General features: G+C 39.2%; 1 non-coding gene across 1 annotated transcript; it reads right to left on the reverse strand.

Moving 5' to 3' along the window:
• Positions 1-1,422: 1,422 nt before the first annotated feature.
• Positions 1,423-1,526, reverse strand: LOC112746392 (small nucleolar RNA R71). Its single transcript, XR_003174278.1, has one exon. It is a non-coding gene; the product is annotated as a small nucleolar RNA R71 (small nucleolar RNA).
• Between the last annotated feature and the right edge of the window lie 15,901 nt (positions 1,527-17,427).

Genomic DNA, 17,427 nt, shown 5'->3' on the forward strand with positions numbered 1-17,427 from the left:
TCTTCTTATGAACATTTAAACCAAGGGATTGGGAATTTGTTCGTTTTTAGAGAGAATTGGTGAGCCAAGGGATTGGGATCCAATCATATAAGATTGCCAAGCAAAATTCAATGAACGCATTGGTTGAGGAAGAGATAAACATGTTTTGATTCGGAGATCTCAATATCTCCTATAACCCAATGAATTCCCCATCTCCGATTTCCACTTTCTCTTTACATTCTGCAATTACATTCATGCAATCACCCCCATTCCCTTTTAATTTCAGCAATTTAGCTTATGCTCTTTAATTAATGCAATTTAAGATTCTGCCATTTCAATTTCTTGTCATTTACTTTTCCCGCCAATTTTACATTCCGCAATTCTCATCTAAATCTTGATTCCGCTCAACTAGAACACACTTCTAATCCGAATTGCTCACTCAACCAATCCTTGTGGGATTCGACCTCACTCTATTGTGAGTTTTTACTTGACGATAACCGGTGCACTTGCCGGAAGGAATTTTGCCGATCGTGCAATTTCCTAAATCGTAGCATAACTAGTTTATGCGCATCAAGTTTATGGCGCCGTTGCCGGGGATTGGTTTTCGATTGACAATTCTCAAATTGGAAGTTAACTAGATTGAGCATTTTTTTTTTGTTTTGATTAATTCAGTACAAGTTACTTGTTGAATTTTAATTTCTGCACTCTGTTACATACTTTCTTTCTTTATGCCTTTAAATTCAAGCAACTAACTCACTGACTCACTAACTATTTGAATTAATTCCTCAACTGCTCTAACCATACTCTTCCATTAACCAAGAGTATTTCACTTGTTTGTTGCCTGTGCTGTGTTCTTGTATGACAGGTAGGAGAGGAGAGACATCAACTCCTCCATATACCGAACCAGAGAGGACCCTTCATAGACTGAGAAGGGAAGCAAGAGGGAAGAGAGTACTGGGAGAAGAGGAATCTGAAGGAGAATCTGAGGACAATTTTGAGGAAGCTTTAGATCTCAACATGGATAGAGAAATTCACAACCATGAGAGAGCTGATAGAAACAATGCCATTCCTGAGAGGAGGGTTCTTAGTTCATACATAAACCCAACCTCTGGGAATTGTGGTAGCAGCATCCAGAAACCACCCATCCAGGCCAACAATTTTGAGCTCAAACCACAGCTAATATCACTTGTGGAGAATCATTGTTCATTTGGTGGAAGTGCTAATGAAGACCCAAACCAACATCTCACAAAATTCCTGAGAATTTGTGACACTGTGAAGTCCAATGGAGTCCAGGAAGATGCCTATAAACTGCTTTTGTTCCCATTTTCACTTAGGGACAAAGCAGCTAAGTGGCTGGAATCATTCCCAAGGGGGAGTCTAACAACATGGGATGAGGTGGAAAGCAAGTTTCTGGCACGTTTCTACCCCCCACAAAAGGTCAATAGGCTTCGATCTGAGGTTCAGACATTTAGACAACAAGATGGTGAAACTCTCTACGAGGCATGGGAGAGATTCAAGGATTTGACAAGGAAATGCCCACCAGACATGTTCCATGATTGGGTGCAATTGCATATTTTCTATGATGGACTCTCTTATGAATCAAGGAAGGCTGTAGACCATTCATCAGGAGGTTCATTGAACAGGAAAAAGACTGTGGAAGAAGCCATTGAAGTGATTGAGACAGTGGCTGAGAACGAGTACTACTATGCATCAGAGAGGCACAACACTAAGGGAGTCATGGAGCTGAACCATGTGGATACAATTCTAGCCCAAAACAAGGTGTTTGCCAAGCAACTAGCAGAGCTTACCAGGCAATTAGAAACAAAGCAAGTGGCTGCAATTCACACACAAGATCAAGAGGAAGTAAGCATTGAAGGAGGTGATTGGGAAGAGGCCAACTATTGTGGGATTCTCCATCAAATGCCTACACACATCAAGTATTTAAAGGAATTGTTGAGCAAGAAAAGAGTTTTGAAGGGAGGACAAACGGTAACAATGAACAAAGAATGCAGTGCCCTCATCAAGAAGGACACAGTCTCTAAGAAAACAGACCCAGGAAGTTTTCATATTCCTTGCATCATAGGAGAAACAAAAATTGACAGAGGATTCTGTGATCTAGGAGCTAGCATAAATGTGATGCCTCTAACTCTTATGAAGAGGCTACAACTGAATGAGGTGAGATCCACTGATGTAATCATACAACTGGCTGACAAAACTCAGAAGCAAGCTGAAGGGGTGGTTGAGAATGTGCTGGTGAAAGTGGGAGATTATTACTTCCCCACAGACTTTGTCATTTTGGACATGGAGGAAAGCTACCTACACCCTATCATTCTGGGAAGACCATTTCTAGCCACTACTAGAGCGCTCATAGATGTAGAACAAGGAGAGCTAATTCTGAGAATACATGATGAACAGCTCATTTTCAAAGTTTTCAAACCTGCATCTGAGCCTGAACCAGAACCTGAAAAGCCTAAGGATGATAGTAGCCATCTGTGTTTGGAGGAAAGTAATCCAGCAGCTGAAACTCTAAAACAATCCTTGGAAGGCAAACAAGAGTTGCAAGAGTTAAAGCCACAAGAATCAATGGAAACAGATCAGAAGGATCTTCCTAGCATAAGGGTCAATGAAGAAATCCTCAAGAGAAAGGGAAGAATGATAGGGAAATTAAAGTGCATTAATTAAAGAGCATAAGCTAAATTGCTGAAATTTAAAGGGAATGGGGGTGATTGCATGAATGTAATTGCAGAATGTAAAGAGAAAGTGGAAATTGGAGATGGGGAATTCATTGGGTTATAGGAGATATTGAGATCTCCGAATCAAAACATGTTTATCTCTTCCTCAACCAATGCGTTCATTGAATTTTGCTTGGCAATCTTATATGATTGGATCCCAATCCCTTGGCTCACCAATTCTCTCTAAAAACGAACAAATTCCCAATCCCTTGGTTTAAATGTTCATAAGAAGAGATGATGCTCGATCACTGATTATACCACACAGTTTCATGAACCACAATTTGGTAGGATTACATGTCACAATATCCATCCAAACCCCAATCCAATTCACTGTGAGAAAGCTTCTCTAGCATGAATCCTCCATTCCTTTCCCAAGGTTCCGAAGGATTCCAATTATGGGTAGTTTCTTTCCCAAGACAACTACCCAATGGAATTAGATCGAGAAGCTTTCTAACAAAATTCAAGAGAAAAGATTGAAGAAGAAGATAAACTATTATTGATTCATTGAATTACAATAGAGCTCCCTAACCCAATGAAAGGGGGTTTAGTGAGTCATAGCTCTGAATTCAATTACAAAGATATGAAAACTAGCCAAATGAAAAAGTAAAAGTCCTTCCTAACTTAAATTCTATCCTATTTATACACTTTCTATATTGAGCTTCTATTATGTTTCTTGGGCTTTGAGGCCTCTCCCTGCTTTCCTTTTACTTTGGGTTTATGATCCATAATCTTGATGAGGCTGCTGATCCAAATTCTGTAACATTCATTGAGCCAACTTAGTGATAATCAAATAATAATACATGACTCAACAAATTGAAATTTCAGACTCATCAATCCTTCAAGCCCAATCCCATAAACCATGATATTCAATTGGGTTTCATGCCAGAGTAAGTTTAAGTTAATGTTTGTGCTCAAAGACTAACTTAAACCGCAATATTTTTGGCCCAGAAACCTTTTCCAAGAGTGGCGTTTAAGTTGCAGTTTAAGCTTAAACTGTAGCTTAAACGCCAGACACTTCCAGTGATGCCTTTTGTGGAAGCACGTTTAAGCTTCAGTTTAAGGTTAAACTGAAGCTTAAACGTGGAAATGGAAGAAGGCAGCCCTGGAGGGTAACTTAGTCGAACACGTTTAAGCTTCAGTTTAAGGTTAAACTGAAGCTTAAACGTGGAGATAGAAAAGGCAGCCCTGGAGGTCGAACACGTTTAAGCTCCAGTTTAAGGTTAAACTGGAGCTTAAACGTGGAAATGGAAGAAGGCATCCTGGAGGTCGAACACGTTTAAGCTCCAGTTTAAGGTTAAACTGGAGCTTAAACGTGGAAGCTGAGAAAGGTAGCCCTGGAGGTGTCGAACACGTTTAAGCTCCAGTTTAAGGTTAAACTGGAGCTTAAACGTGGAAATGGAGAAAGCAACCCTGGAGGAGAAAACTTGGTCGAACACGTTTAAGCTCCAGTTTAAGGTCAAACTGGAGCTTAAACGTGGAAATGGCTCCCTGGTGCACTTCCCATTTCTGGCGTTTAACCTCCAGTTTAAGGTTAAACTGGAGGTTAAACGTGGAAATGCTTCCTGATTGGCATTCTCATTCTGGCATTTAACTTCCAGTTTAAGGTTAAACTGGAGGTTAAACGTGGAATGCTTCTTTGGTGAGACTTTCATTCTGGCGTTTAACCTCCAGTTTAAGGTTAAACTGGAGGTTAAACTTCAGTTTCAGCATTTCTTAGCCTTCATGATTCTGGCGTTTAAGCTCCAGTTTAGGCTTAAACTGGAACTTAAACTCAACATGTGATATTCAAGCTTCCTTTATTGACTTTGTTGCTTCCTTGCCTAGCCTCTTCTTCCCTGAAATCATCCAAACAATTGCATCAAAGTCTTGCAAAATTTCATGAGAAATCTTCCATTCATAGCATTCAAGTAATATAACTAAAAACTCATGGAATTTGCATCAAAATCATACTGTTTGGATGGTTCATTGCTTTGTTCTTCTTTTAACCATTCTTGGTTACTTTAAGCTCAAGAAAATGCATAAAACATCTAAAACTATCAAAAAAATGCTAGTGAAACTAGCCTAAGATGCCTTGGCATCACAACACCAAACTTAATACTTGCTTGTCCCTAAGCAAGTCCTGAGTTATTTGAGAAGAAAGTATGAAACAGAAAGCAATTACATTGGCTATATTAGCAAGCATTTGAAGTTCATCAGAAGGGTTTTATGCAGAAAGTTGCAGCATCACTTTTCCATACTTATCAAGTAAGATCATCACTTTTTCATTGCATCCATCAAACACTGCTATGGCCTCTTGTTATTCTTATGTCCTTGGCACTTTTCTCTTCTTTGTTTTTCTTTTCTTTTTCTTAGAGCTCCTTTGCTCCTTGTTTGAGTAATTGCCAACTTATGAGTAATTGCCAACGTTAGTGACAATGTTAAGTGTCACTAACGTTGGCTCAACTTCTCTTCTCCACGTTAGAGTTCACGTTAACTTAGTTAACGTGACTCTCTAACGTGGGCATTGATGGCTTTTTGAGAGTGTTATTGGCAATCACTTTTCTCATTAACCTTGCAAGTTACCTCCCCTTTTCTTGCTTCCTTTTGGTCCTGAAATTAAGCAATAAAGTGCATCAAAGCTCTAGTCCAAGTCATGAGTAATGCAACATAATAATTGTCACTAAACTTATGCAAAATCCTCATGAAATTATGTAAAATGCACAATGTATGCTTGAATCAAGGCATAAGTGAATATCTATCCAAAACTAGCTTATTTCCTAAAGAAATGCATGAAACTAACCTAAAAACAGTAAAGAAAAGATCAGTGAAACTGGCCAAGATGCCCTGGCATCAAACCACCATGAAGAAGAAGCTCACAATGATAGAGGAGGCCTAGTAAATCATGATGGGCAAGAAAGGAGAGTCTTAGGCTTCTACATCAACCCAAACCCAGGAAATTATGGTAGCAGCATCCTAAAGCCAACAATTCATGCCAATAATTTTGAGCTGAAACCCTAGCTCATCACACTTGTTCAGAATAATTGCTCATATAGAGGAAGTACCCAAGAAGACCCTAATCAACATCTCAGCACATTCTTGAGGATATGTGATACTGTAAAGTCCAACGGGGTACACCCCAACATCTACAAACTACTCTTGTTCCCTTTCTCACTCAGAGATAAGGCAGCAAAGTGGTTGGAATCATTCCCCAAGGATAGCCTAACTACATGGGAGGAGGTCGTGAACAGATTCCTTGCAAGATTTTACCCCCCACAAAGAATCAATAGGCTGAGAGCTGAGGTGCAAACTTTCAGACAACAAAATGGAGAAACACTTTATGAGGCCTGGGAGAGATTCAAAGATCTGACAAGAAGATGTCCACCAGAAATGTTCAATGAATGGGTACAAATACACATCTTTTATGAGGGACTATCCTATGAAGCAAAGAAGGATGTGGACCATTCTTCATGAGACTCACTCAACAAGAAGAAAACCATTGAAGAGGCCATAGATGTCATTGAGACTGTAGCTGAAAATGAGTATTTCTATGCTTCAAAGAGGACTCAAAAGAAGGGAGTGCTAGAGCTCAACTCTATAGATGCTTTGTTAGCTCAGAACAAAGCAATTGCAGCTCAAATAGTAGCCCTAACCAAAAGGATGGAGGCCAACCAAGCCTCAGTCATTCAAGACCAAACTCCTCAACAAGAAGGGAATGCACCATAATCTGAAGGTGACTAGGAACAAGCCAATTATGTGAACAATTCATCCAAACCACCATATGACCCACACTCTAAGACATACAACCCAGGTTGGAAGAACCACCTAAACTTTGGGTGGGAAAATCAATAGAACCACAACCAGGACCACAACAAGCCTTATTCATCAAATCAGCATTTCAACCACAACCCCAACCATCAAACAGGGAACCATAGACCCTACCACAACTCACAAAACACATCATACCATAGTAACCAACCCACACACAACAACCTCAATCAAGATACATCATCCTCAGCTATGCAACCATGTGAGATCAAGAGCAACTTTGAGAGGATGGAAGCTGCAATAGCACAACTGTCCTCACAAATTACAGGAGCAGTCTCCACCCTCATGGACAGACAAGCACAAACTGACAGAAGGATAGATGTTAATCAAGAGGAATATAGGTCAAATCTAAAAAATCAAGGCGCAGCAATCTCAAAGTTGGAAGAAGAGGCCAACACATCAATTATATTAGGAAGACCATTCCTAGCTACTGCTGGAGCCATCATTGATGTGCAAAAAGAGGAACTAGTCTTAAGGTTGTATGAAGAGAAAATGGTCTTCAATGTCTTCAAAGCAATGAGTTACCCCAAGGAATCCATAGGAGAATGCATGCTAGTAGACACCATGGAACAAATAGTTCAAGAAGTCTTGGAAGAAGAACAATGTGGAGGAACTATTGAGCTGGAACAAGCACCAGATCGAGAATCACCACAAGCAACCATGGGAAACTCAATCATGCCAACCATTACAAGCAACAAAGATGCAGAGTCACCAAAACTAGAGCTGAAGGCATTACCACTCAGCTTGAAATATGCATATCTAGGTGCCAACAACACCCAACCAGTGATCATAAATTCAAGTCTGAGTAAGGAACAAGAAGAGGAGCTCATCTAAGTGCTGAGACAACACAAGAATGCCATAGGCTGGACACTTGTAGATTTAAAAGGGATCAGTCCTTCAATGTGTATGCATAAGATCTTAATTGAAGAAGATGCGAAACCTTCAAGACAACAGCAAAGGAGGCTGAACCCAACTATGAATGAAGTGGTTCAGAAAGAAGTATCGAAATTATGGCAAGCAGGGGTGATCTACCCCATCTCAGACAGCCCTTGGGTAAGCCCAGTGCAAGTAGTCCCTAAGAAAGGAGGGATCACTGTAGTGGCAAATGAGAAGAATAAATTGATACCCACAAGGACAGTGACCGGATGGCATATGTGCATTGACTACCGGAAACTCAATGAAGCCACCCGGAAGGACCACTTTCCCTTACCTTTCATGGACCAGATGCTTGAAAGATTGGCAGGACATAAGTACTATTGCTTCCTAGATGGGTATTTAGGTTACAATCAAATTGTTGTAGACCCCAAGGATCAGGAAAAAACTTCATTTACTTATCCATATGGTGTCTTTGCTTATAGGAGAATGCCCTTTGGATTGTGCAATGCACCTGCAACATTCCAAAGGTGCATGCTCTCCATTTTTTCAGACATGATTGAGAAGTTCATAGAAGTATTCATGGATGACTTCTCTGTATTTGGGAACTCATATTCTGATTGCCTATACCATCTTGCTCTTGTGCTAAAAAGGTGTCAAGAAACCAACCTAGTTTTAAACTGGGAGAAGTGCCATTTTATGGTGACTGAAGGGGTGGTTCTTGGTCACAAGATTTCAAAAGATGGCATAGAAGTGGACAAGACAAAAGTGGAAGTAATTGAAAAATTACCTCCACCTTGCAATGTCAAAGCAATCAGAAGTTTTTTGGGATACGCTGGGTTCTATAGGAGGATTATCCGAGATTTTTCAAAGATTGCAAAACCCCTTAGCAACCTACTTGTCTCAAATACTCCCTTTGTTTTTAATAGAGAGTGCATGGTAGCCTTTGATGAACTTAAGAAGAAACTCTCCTCTGCACCTATTATAGCACCACCAAGCTGGGATCTTCCCTTTGAACTAATGTGTGATGCATCTGATTTTGCTGTTGGTGCTGTTCTAGGACAGAGGAAAGACAAGCTAGTACATGTTATTTACTATGCTAGCAAGGTTCTTAATGAGAATCAAAGGAACTATACTACCACGGAGAAAGAACTTTTAGCCATAGTTTTTGCTTTTGACAAGTTTAGATCATATCTTATTGGCTCAAAAGTAATTGTGTTCACTGATCATGCAGCACTCAAATACTTGCTTACCAAACAAGAATCTAAACCCAGACTAATAAGGTGGATTTTACTGCTCCAAGAATTTGATATTGAGATTAAAGATAGGAGTGGAGCAGAGAACAAGGTAGCTGACCACCTCTCAAGGATCCCACATGAAGAAGAGATGCAGCAAGTAGCAGTCAATGAAAGCTTCCCTGATGAACAATTGATGATGATTCGAGTAGTCCCATGGTTTGCAGACATAGCCAACTTCAAGGCTATTGGGGAACTACCAACCAACATCAATAGGCACATGAGGTGGAAGCTAATCAAGGATGCTAAACACTACATCTGGGATGACCCTTATTTGTTCAAAAAGTGTACTGATGGAATCCTAAGAAGGTGTATACCCCATGAGGAAGGGCAGGAAGTATTATGGTAGTGCCATGGATCTGCATATGGAGGTCACTTTAGTGGAGAAAGGACAGCAGCAAAAGTGCTTCAATCTGGATTTTACTGGCCAACAATGTTTAAGGATGCCAAGGAAATGGTGTCAAGGTGTGATGAATGCCAAAGAGCTGGTAATCAAACCAAGAGAAAAGAGATGCCACAGAAATTCATACTAGAGTTGGAACTATTTGATGTATGAGGGATTGATTTCATGGGACCCTTCCCAACCTCCTACTCTAATAGCTACATATTGGTGGCTGTTGATTATGTCTCAAGATGGGTAGAAGCCATAGCCACTGCAACAAATGACAACAAGGTGGTGATAAGCTTCTTGAGAAGGAACATCTTCAGCAGATTTGGAGTGCCCAGATCTCTCATTAGTGATGGAGGGACACACTTCTGCAACAAACAACTTGAGACACTCCTTCTCAAATATGGAGTAAAGCACAAAGTGGCAACTCCATACCACCCACAGACCAACGGGTAAGCTGAAATTTCCAACAGAGAGCTAAAAAGAATCCTTGAAAAAACTGTTGGAAGCTCAAGAAAGGATTGGTCTAAGAAGCTGGATGATGCACTATGGGCCTACAGGACAGCCTACAAGACTCCCATTGGGATATCTCCATACCAACTGGTATATGGCAAGGCTTGTCAATTGCCAGTTGAACTCGAACATAGAGCATTTTGGGCTCTAAAAATGTTAAACTATGATGAGCAAGCTGCTGGAGAAAAGAGATTAATGCAACTTAATGAGCTGGAGGAGTTTAGGAATCAAACATATGAGAATGCAAAAATCTACAAAGAGAACACAAAAAGGTGGCATGACCAAAAGATAGCAAGAAGGGAGTTCACTGAAGGACAGAAGGTGTTACTCTATAACTCAAGACTCAAGTTCTTCCCTGGAAAACTGAAATCTAGATGGTCAGGACCTTTCACCATACTCAAGGTGTTTTCCTATGGTCATGTGGAGCTCATGGAGGACAAGACTCAGAGAACTTTTACTGTCAATGGCCATAGACTCAAACACTACTTGGGAGGCTCCTTAGAGGAGTAGGGAGTGAGCTACAAGCTCAGCTGAAGATGAAGGAATGTCAAGCTAATGACAATAAAGAAGCGCTAGTTGGGAGGAACCCCAACACTTTATCCTTTTTGATTTTCAGTCTCCCATTTATCTTACATTACCATATTAGGATTAGTTTACAAATGCAGATTAGAAAGTTGATTTTAGCTTTGGTAGCTAGATTTTCTTTACATTTTTTTTCGGAATTACAACTTGATGAAGGCATAGATCATGATGAGTGAATGGGCTGAGGACTAGCTAAATTGCTAAGTTTGGTATGGCCTCTCACCAACTTAATCTAGGTGCACAAATAATTTATATCTTGATTTGAAGAGTAAGCCCAAGGATTAAGTTTGGTGTGGCCACCACCAAGAATCATCTAGTAGCACAAGTCACCCAGTTTGAAAGCACTTAATGCTTTGGGTAAGAACATGAATGTGGTTTAATGAGTTCAGAGAAATTTGAATCAAAAGAAAATGAAAAGATTGATGTTATTCCACTCTTATGAACACATTAAATACACAATGATGAAACCAATTATTAAGATGCCAAAGAATTAAGTTTGGTGTCCCAAGGGACACCCATCAGTTGCAATCCAATTCACTCTTGATGAGAAGGAATGTGAAAGGGTTCTTCTGTCATTACTAATGGGTTCAGTTTCATTTCAGGAGAGAAGACGGGGCCTACATAGTAAACAACTCAGAAAGCAAGGAAGTCAAAGTGTACTTACACTTTGGAACTCAACACACGCAGAAGATACAGTGAGAAAAGAGTTGGCGCCTCTTCCCACACTAGGCGCCACTCCCCAAGTGGGAAAACATTTAACCCTTTTTATTTCCCACCCTTCCCACCACAACATTCACCCATTATAAAAACCTCACTTCACCATCTCCTATTCCACTTCAACAACCCCAATCACACACGAAGAGCATACAGCCCTCACCTTCCTTTCTCTGTTCATCTTTTACCATCTCTTTCCATACTTTCTTTCTTTTTGTTTTTTTCTTGATTGAGAAAATCAAGTCCTAAGTTTGTTGTTCGAGCAAAATCTTGTTTTGGTTGCTCTTTCTTGCAACCCCCATTTCACTCTCAAACACACTCTCTCAACCTCATGGCACCACCAAAAAGATCAGCCTCAAAGAAAAGAAAAGTCAAGGAACCAACCTCTGGATCCTCAAGTTCCTTCAATGACTACAAGTTCCTCTCCGCATTCAACCAAAATTAATTCTATGGTTGGGTGAGTGAGAGGGAGATCATTCCAGAAGTTGGATTCCAATTAGGGAGGAACGAGCACATTGAAATCAACGTTGAGGTCAACAATAGAGATGCAACCCACCAAGGAAAGTGGTAGAGAGCTTGGTGAGGGAATTTTATGCCAACGTAGTGCCTCAACCAGGGCAACACTATGGCTACATTAGCTATGTAAGGGGGAAGTCCATTGACTACAGTCCCTCGAGCATAGAAAGAATGCTAATGTTGAAGAGGACAAGCTCCACTCGGAGCTATGAAGAAAGACTGAAGCAGCAAGACCCTGGGTTTGATGAGATCCTGAATGAGATTTGTGTGATGCATGTGTGTTGGATCAATGACAAGGATGGGATACCCAATCAATTGAGGAGAAGAGATTTGAGCCCCCAAGATAGAGGGTGGCTAGAATTTGTGAGGAGGTCCCTAATCCCCACATCCAACACTTCAAAGGTGACCAAGGAGAGAGCTGTACTCATCTACAGCATCATGAAAGGAGAGAACATCAACATGGGGGAGATGATTGCCAACAACATCAACAAAGTGCTAAAAAGCACCAGTGACAACACAAGGTTGGCATTTTCCAGCATTATACAGAGGCTATGTGATGAGGCTGGAGTTGAAAAGATCATTGATGAAGTGCTTGAAGCAAGACAAGTTCATAACTGCCAAAAAGATGGCCAAAGTGGTGGCTGTTTACCACCCCACAGGGTCAAAGAACGAAGAACTCATGCCCATGAACAACAACAACAACAACAACAACAACAAGAAGAGGCAGAAGAGCAACCTCAATTCCTGGCACTTCAACCACCACCACAATACCAATATCAGCAATTTCCAGAGGGATTCAACTGGGAGCAACTGCAAGGAGATGTACACCAAATGAAGGGATATCTACACCACTTGAGGGAAGATGTCAATCAACTCAAGCAAACTCAACAACAACAATGGAGCCAAGTCAACCAAAACACTCAATAACTCCAAGGGGTTTTGAGGATCTCAAGGAGCAGCAAGAACAATTTGACTGGGGAGAGGTGTGAAGTGCACTGGACAAAATAGTAGAGCAAGGCAAATGGCAACAGAGGAACTTGGCCGAATTTAGACATCTCTATGATGCCAGAATCATATCCAGGAGGTAGTATGACATCAACATACAAGCGAAGCTGAATCACTTGTGTAATGCCGTAGCCGCTCTAAACCCAGGATATCCAACCTTCATGCAAGGAATGGAAGAGCTAAGTGCAAGACAAGAGGAAATCCTGGCCAAACATAAGGAGGATGAAAGGAATTATATGACGAGGGCAGGATTTTGGAAGCCCAAGGATGCCAAAGCACAAGAAGGTTCCTCCAAGCCAGATGAAGGTGGCTCTTCCCCCTCCAAGAAGAAGGACAAAGGGAAGGGGCCAATGAACTAAAGATGAAGCTGTTCAAGGTTGTTGAGTCCCATGGTTGACACTTTCCAACTTCTGAATTCTTGTTTAAGTTTTTGCTTTATTTACTTTTTGAATAAATAGTCATGCTAGGATAGTTTATGCTTTATGCTTAGTTTTAATGCCTGTTTGAAATCTTTATGAGTTTTTTTCAAGAAAGAAAATGCCATGTATTTCACATCTTCATTTTAACATAAATAAAAGTAGAGTTTGTCCCCATAAGAGTCACTGTGAGTTGTGCAAAAACAATGAGAGAGACCAAGGCGAAGATGGATTATCAAACAAACTAAGAAATAAGTAACCAAGTGTGAGACCTTGGATGAACTAAAAAGAAAATGAGTCATGGAAGAGCAACTAGTCCTAGAAGGTATAACCAGGGAAGGTGATGAATGAATTTTGCTCGATGGTTTAGAATTTCTCTTCTAGAAATAAGAACTTCGTTGTAAGCATAGTTCTAAACCAACAAACAATTCCCACATAAAAAATTTGAGTTGTCACAAGTACAAACCCCAATGAAATTAACCGGAGTATTTGGACTCCAAGTCATCTCACAAGGAATTGCAATGAAGTGGTCAATTATTGGCTATGAAGAGCAAGGGGGGTTTGGTTGATAATTGGGCAAGAAAATAAATGGCAAGAAAAGTAAATGAACAATTAACTAACAAAATAAAGGAAAATTACTCTTGGATAAGACATGGGAAATTTTGATCACCATCCTTGTCAACAAACCATATATTGATAATTATGAGGTACCAACCTATTAAGTCTACCTCCAAAAGCTTTAAGTACGTAATATCTACTCCTAGGCTTGAAGTACGTCAAATAGGTTTGATTACATCAACCCATAACTCCAAACCTACCTACTAATTAGATTAGTAGTGGGTTGGCGTCAATGAGTATTAAATTGATTACCAAGGGTTCTCAAATCACCAATTCAATGAGACCCAATGACTCAAGGTTACTCAATTCCCTTAGCCTAGGCCAAGAGTAAAGAGAACTAATCAAAAAATAAAGGAAACATTCTATCAAACACCTAGTGTGCAATAAAAGTAAACATCATAAAATGCAAGAATTAAAAGAACCCATAACTATCATGAACAAGAAATCAATAATAACAATCATGATCAACATCAAAGAGCATGGAAACATAAAATTGCATTGAAAGAAAATGGAAATCCAACAAGGGTTCATCGACATAAAAGTAACAAAATAAAGGAATTGAACAAGAGAAACAAAGAAGATTAAGATGTAACAACAAGAAATTGAAAGGAAAACTAAATCAAAACAAGAATTAAAAGTGAGATTCAAGAAAATTAAACCTAAACTACCCTAAATTCTAGAGAGAAGGGAGAGCTTCTCTCTCTAGAATTCTACCCTAAAATATGATGAAAACTAAACTATGACTCCTTGGTTCATTCCCCCCTCAATCCTTGGGTTCAATAGCATCAGAAATAAGTTGGATTGGGCCCAAAATGAGCTAGAAATCGCTGGCCACGATTTCTCTTTAGTGGACCCACGTGCTCCATCGGCGCGCGCGCGTACATGGCGCATGCGCGCCCCTATGCGTCAGGCAAAATATGGCAAATTTTATATCATTTTGAAGCCCCGGATGTTAGCTTTCCAACGCAACTAGAACCGCTTCATTTGGACCTCTGTAGCTCAAGTTATGGTCGATTGAGTGCAAATAGGTCAGGCTTGACAGCTTTACGGTTCCTTGATTTCTTCATGAGTTCTCCCAATTTGCATGCTTTTCTCCTCACTTCTTCCAACCAATACTTGCCTTATGAACCTAAAATCACGCAACAAACACATCAAGACATCGAATAGAATTAAAGTGAATTAGAATCACTAATTTTAGGGCCTAAAAAGCATGTTTTCACATTTAAGCACAAATCAAGGAAGAATTGCAAAACCATGCTATTTCATTGAATAAATGCGAGAAAAGGTGAAAAAATTCCCAAAATTAAGCACAAGATAAACCATAAAATCAGGGTTTATCAAATCTCCCCACACTTAAACCAAGCATGTCCTCATGCTAAGAATAAAGAAGGACAAGAAAAGGGTATGAACATTTATTCAATGCAAATAAACTATATGCACCTATCTATATGCATGCAACTAAATGCAATATGACTCTATCTACTTGGTTAAAAGTAAATCAATCCCCAAGAGCATGTATAAACAAGTAGGGCTAAGATCATATGATGATTCATGAATCCTACCAATTCAAATATAAAAATGAAGTACAAGTAGACTTGCAAGAAGAAAAGCTCATGAAAGCCGGGAACAAGGAATTGAGCATCGAACCCTCACCGGATGTGTGTCCGCTCTAATCGCTCTAGTGTATAGGGTTGATCACTCAACTCTCTTCTAATCATGCTTTCTAAGATTTATTTTTTATCTAACAATCAACAGTTATTCAATGCATGCATACATTCATCATGAGGACTTATTCATAGGTTGTAATGGGGCTAGGGTCAAGGTAGGATGCATATGGTCAAGTGAGCTTGGAATTTGAATCTTTGATTAACCTAAGCTCTCACCAAACACATATAACAACCTATACAATTCTAGTACAATGCCTAGCTACCCATGATTCCCACTTTTTCACACACTCATGCATTCTTTTTAATTCACATTCCATATGCATTGATTTTTATTGAACTTTACTTTGGGGCATTTTTGTCCCCTTTTTATTTCTTTTTCTATTTTTTCTTTTTTTATATTTTTTTCTTTATATATATATATATATATATATGTGTGTGTGTGTGTGTGTGTGTGTGTGTTTTTTTTTTTTTCTTTATCATTTTTTTTCTAAAGTATATACAAACGTATCAATGCATATGGTTTTACATATAGTGCATGAATATGTACCCAATTCCCAATATTTTCAACAAAAATAAAAATCACACTTTTACCTCAACCAATGTCCCAAGTTTCTCATACCCAAATGATACACACTCTCACTAGCCTAAGCTAATCAAAAATCCAAATTAAGGGATATTTATTGTTTTTCACTTAGGGGTAGTGATATGCTACAATTAAGAACAAAAGGAATTAAATAGGCTCAAATTGGCTAACAATGGTTGATGAAAGGTAGGCTATTTGGGTAAGTGAGCTAGATGAAATGACGGCCTCAATCATATAAATGCATGTATACATGGAATAATGGACATAAAGAATCAAACAAATCAAAGATTACAATCATAGAAAAAGAATAATGCACACAAGAATGAAAATAAGTGGTTATATGATGTAACCACACAATTGGGCTCAAAACTCACATGCTTGTGTTCTTAACTCAAAAACCATGTTCCAAAATAAATTCTTCAAGCAAGTTTGTCACAATTTTTTTTTTTCAAATTGGTAGGGTGACCTAAAACAATTTTTCTTGGAAAAGAAATCATCACCCTAACCAAGTAGTCCTAACATAAAATGAAATGATGAAATATATACAAATTCTAACTAACATGCAACCTATCATGCAATGCAACAACTAATCTAACAAAGGCAAAAATTGAAAAATTGGTGTTGAAAGGAAATTGTTACCCATGGAGATCGGTCGGACAACCTCCCCACACTTAGAAATTTGCACCGTCCTCAGTGCGTGCAAGGAAGAGCAAGGTGGACGGGTTGCTCTAATTGATGAGCTCCTTCAGAAGGTTGTGCGGGTGGACTTGTTTGTTGCCTCATTTAGAAGCTTTCTCATTCCTTTCCTTCATTTGGTGGCCAACCTAAAAGGAAAGAAAAAGAAAGAAAATTATGCCTACAACAAAGATAGCAAAGCAAGTAGAACATAGGTAGGGGCTAATGCCAAATAAGAGTAAGGTTCTGAAATACATGGTAGCTACAACATGTGAGTGAGAAAGCAATTCAAGCAAAGGCATATTAACTAATACTTGATGCAAGAGTAAAGTCAAAGCATGGGTACATGACATGAAGAGCATGTTGCATCAAGTTTAATCAATAATTGACACAAACAAGATTAGTGATAAGCATGAGAGCATTTGGTCCCATCCTAACTCAATGATGATGAGGTATAAAAACAAGGGATCATGAGTCAGGAAGGACTAAAGCACTAATCTTGTGTGTAGAGAAAATATTACAATTAATGCCAAACAAGTCACGAAGCACCAAGATTAACCAAGAAATTCTCAACAATTGAGTAAAAGAATTCAACACCAATATTAAAATAAGAAACTTGGAAAATAAAATAAGAACAAGGTATTAAAACAAAATTAAAATGCAATAAATGAAAATAAGCAAATGCAATAAAAGAAAATTGAAGAAAAGAAATTTTTTTATTATTTTTTTATTTATTTTTCTTTTTATTTTATTTTATTTTATTTTTTTTAAAGGAAAAAAATTTTTTTCAGGAGAGGAGGAAGAAGAAAAAGAAAAAAAAAAGTAGAAAGAAAGAAGAAGAAAAGAAGAAAGAAGGAGAAAGGGGAAAAACAGGGTGCAAATCCGTGTATATGCGCCATGCGTGCTTGGGCGCGGATGCAATAAAAACAATCCGCGCGCACGCGCCATGCGTGCTTACGCGCGGATCGCCTAGCACAAAGTAGGCATAAAGTGGGCACAACTCTCGGGTTTTAGTACTAGGAGTTGTGAAACCACAACGGCGCGCGCGCACACAGCGCGCTTGGGCA

Source organism: Arachis hypogaea, chromosome 14, assembly GCF_003086295.3.
Source record: "Arachis hypogaea cultivar Tifrunner chromosome 14, arahy.Tifrunner.gnm2.J5K5, whole genome shotgun sequence".
NCBI classification, from domain to species: domain Eukaryota; kingdom Viridiplantae; phylum Streptophyta; class Magnoliopsida; order Fabales; family Fabaceae; genus Arachis; species Arachis hypogaea.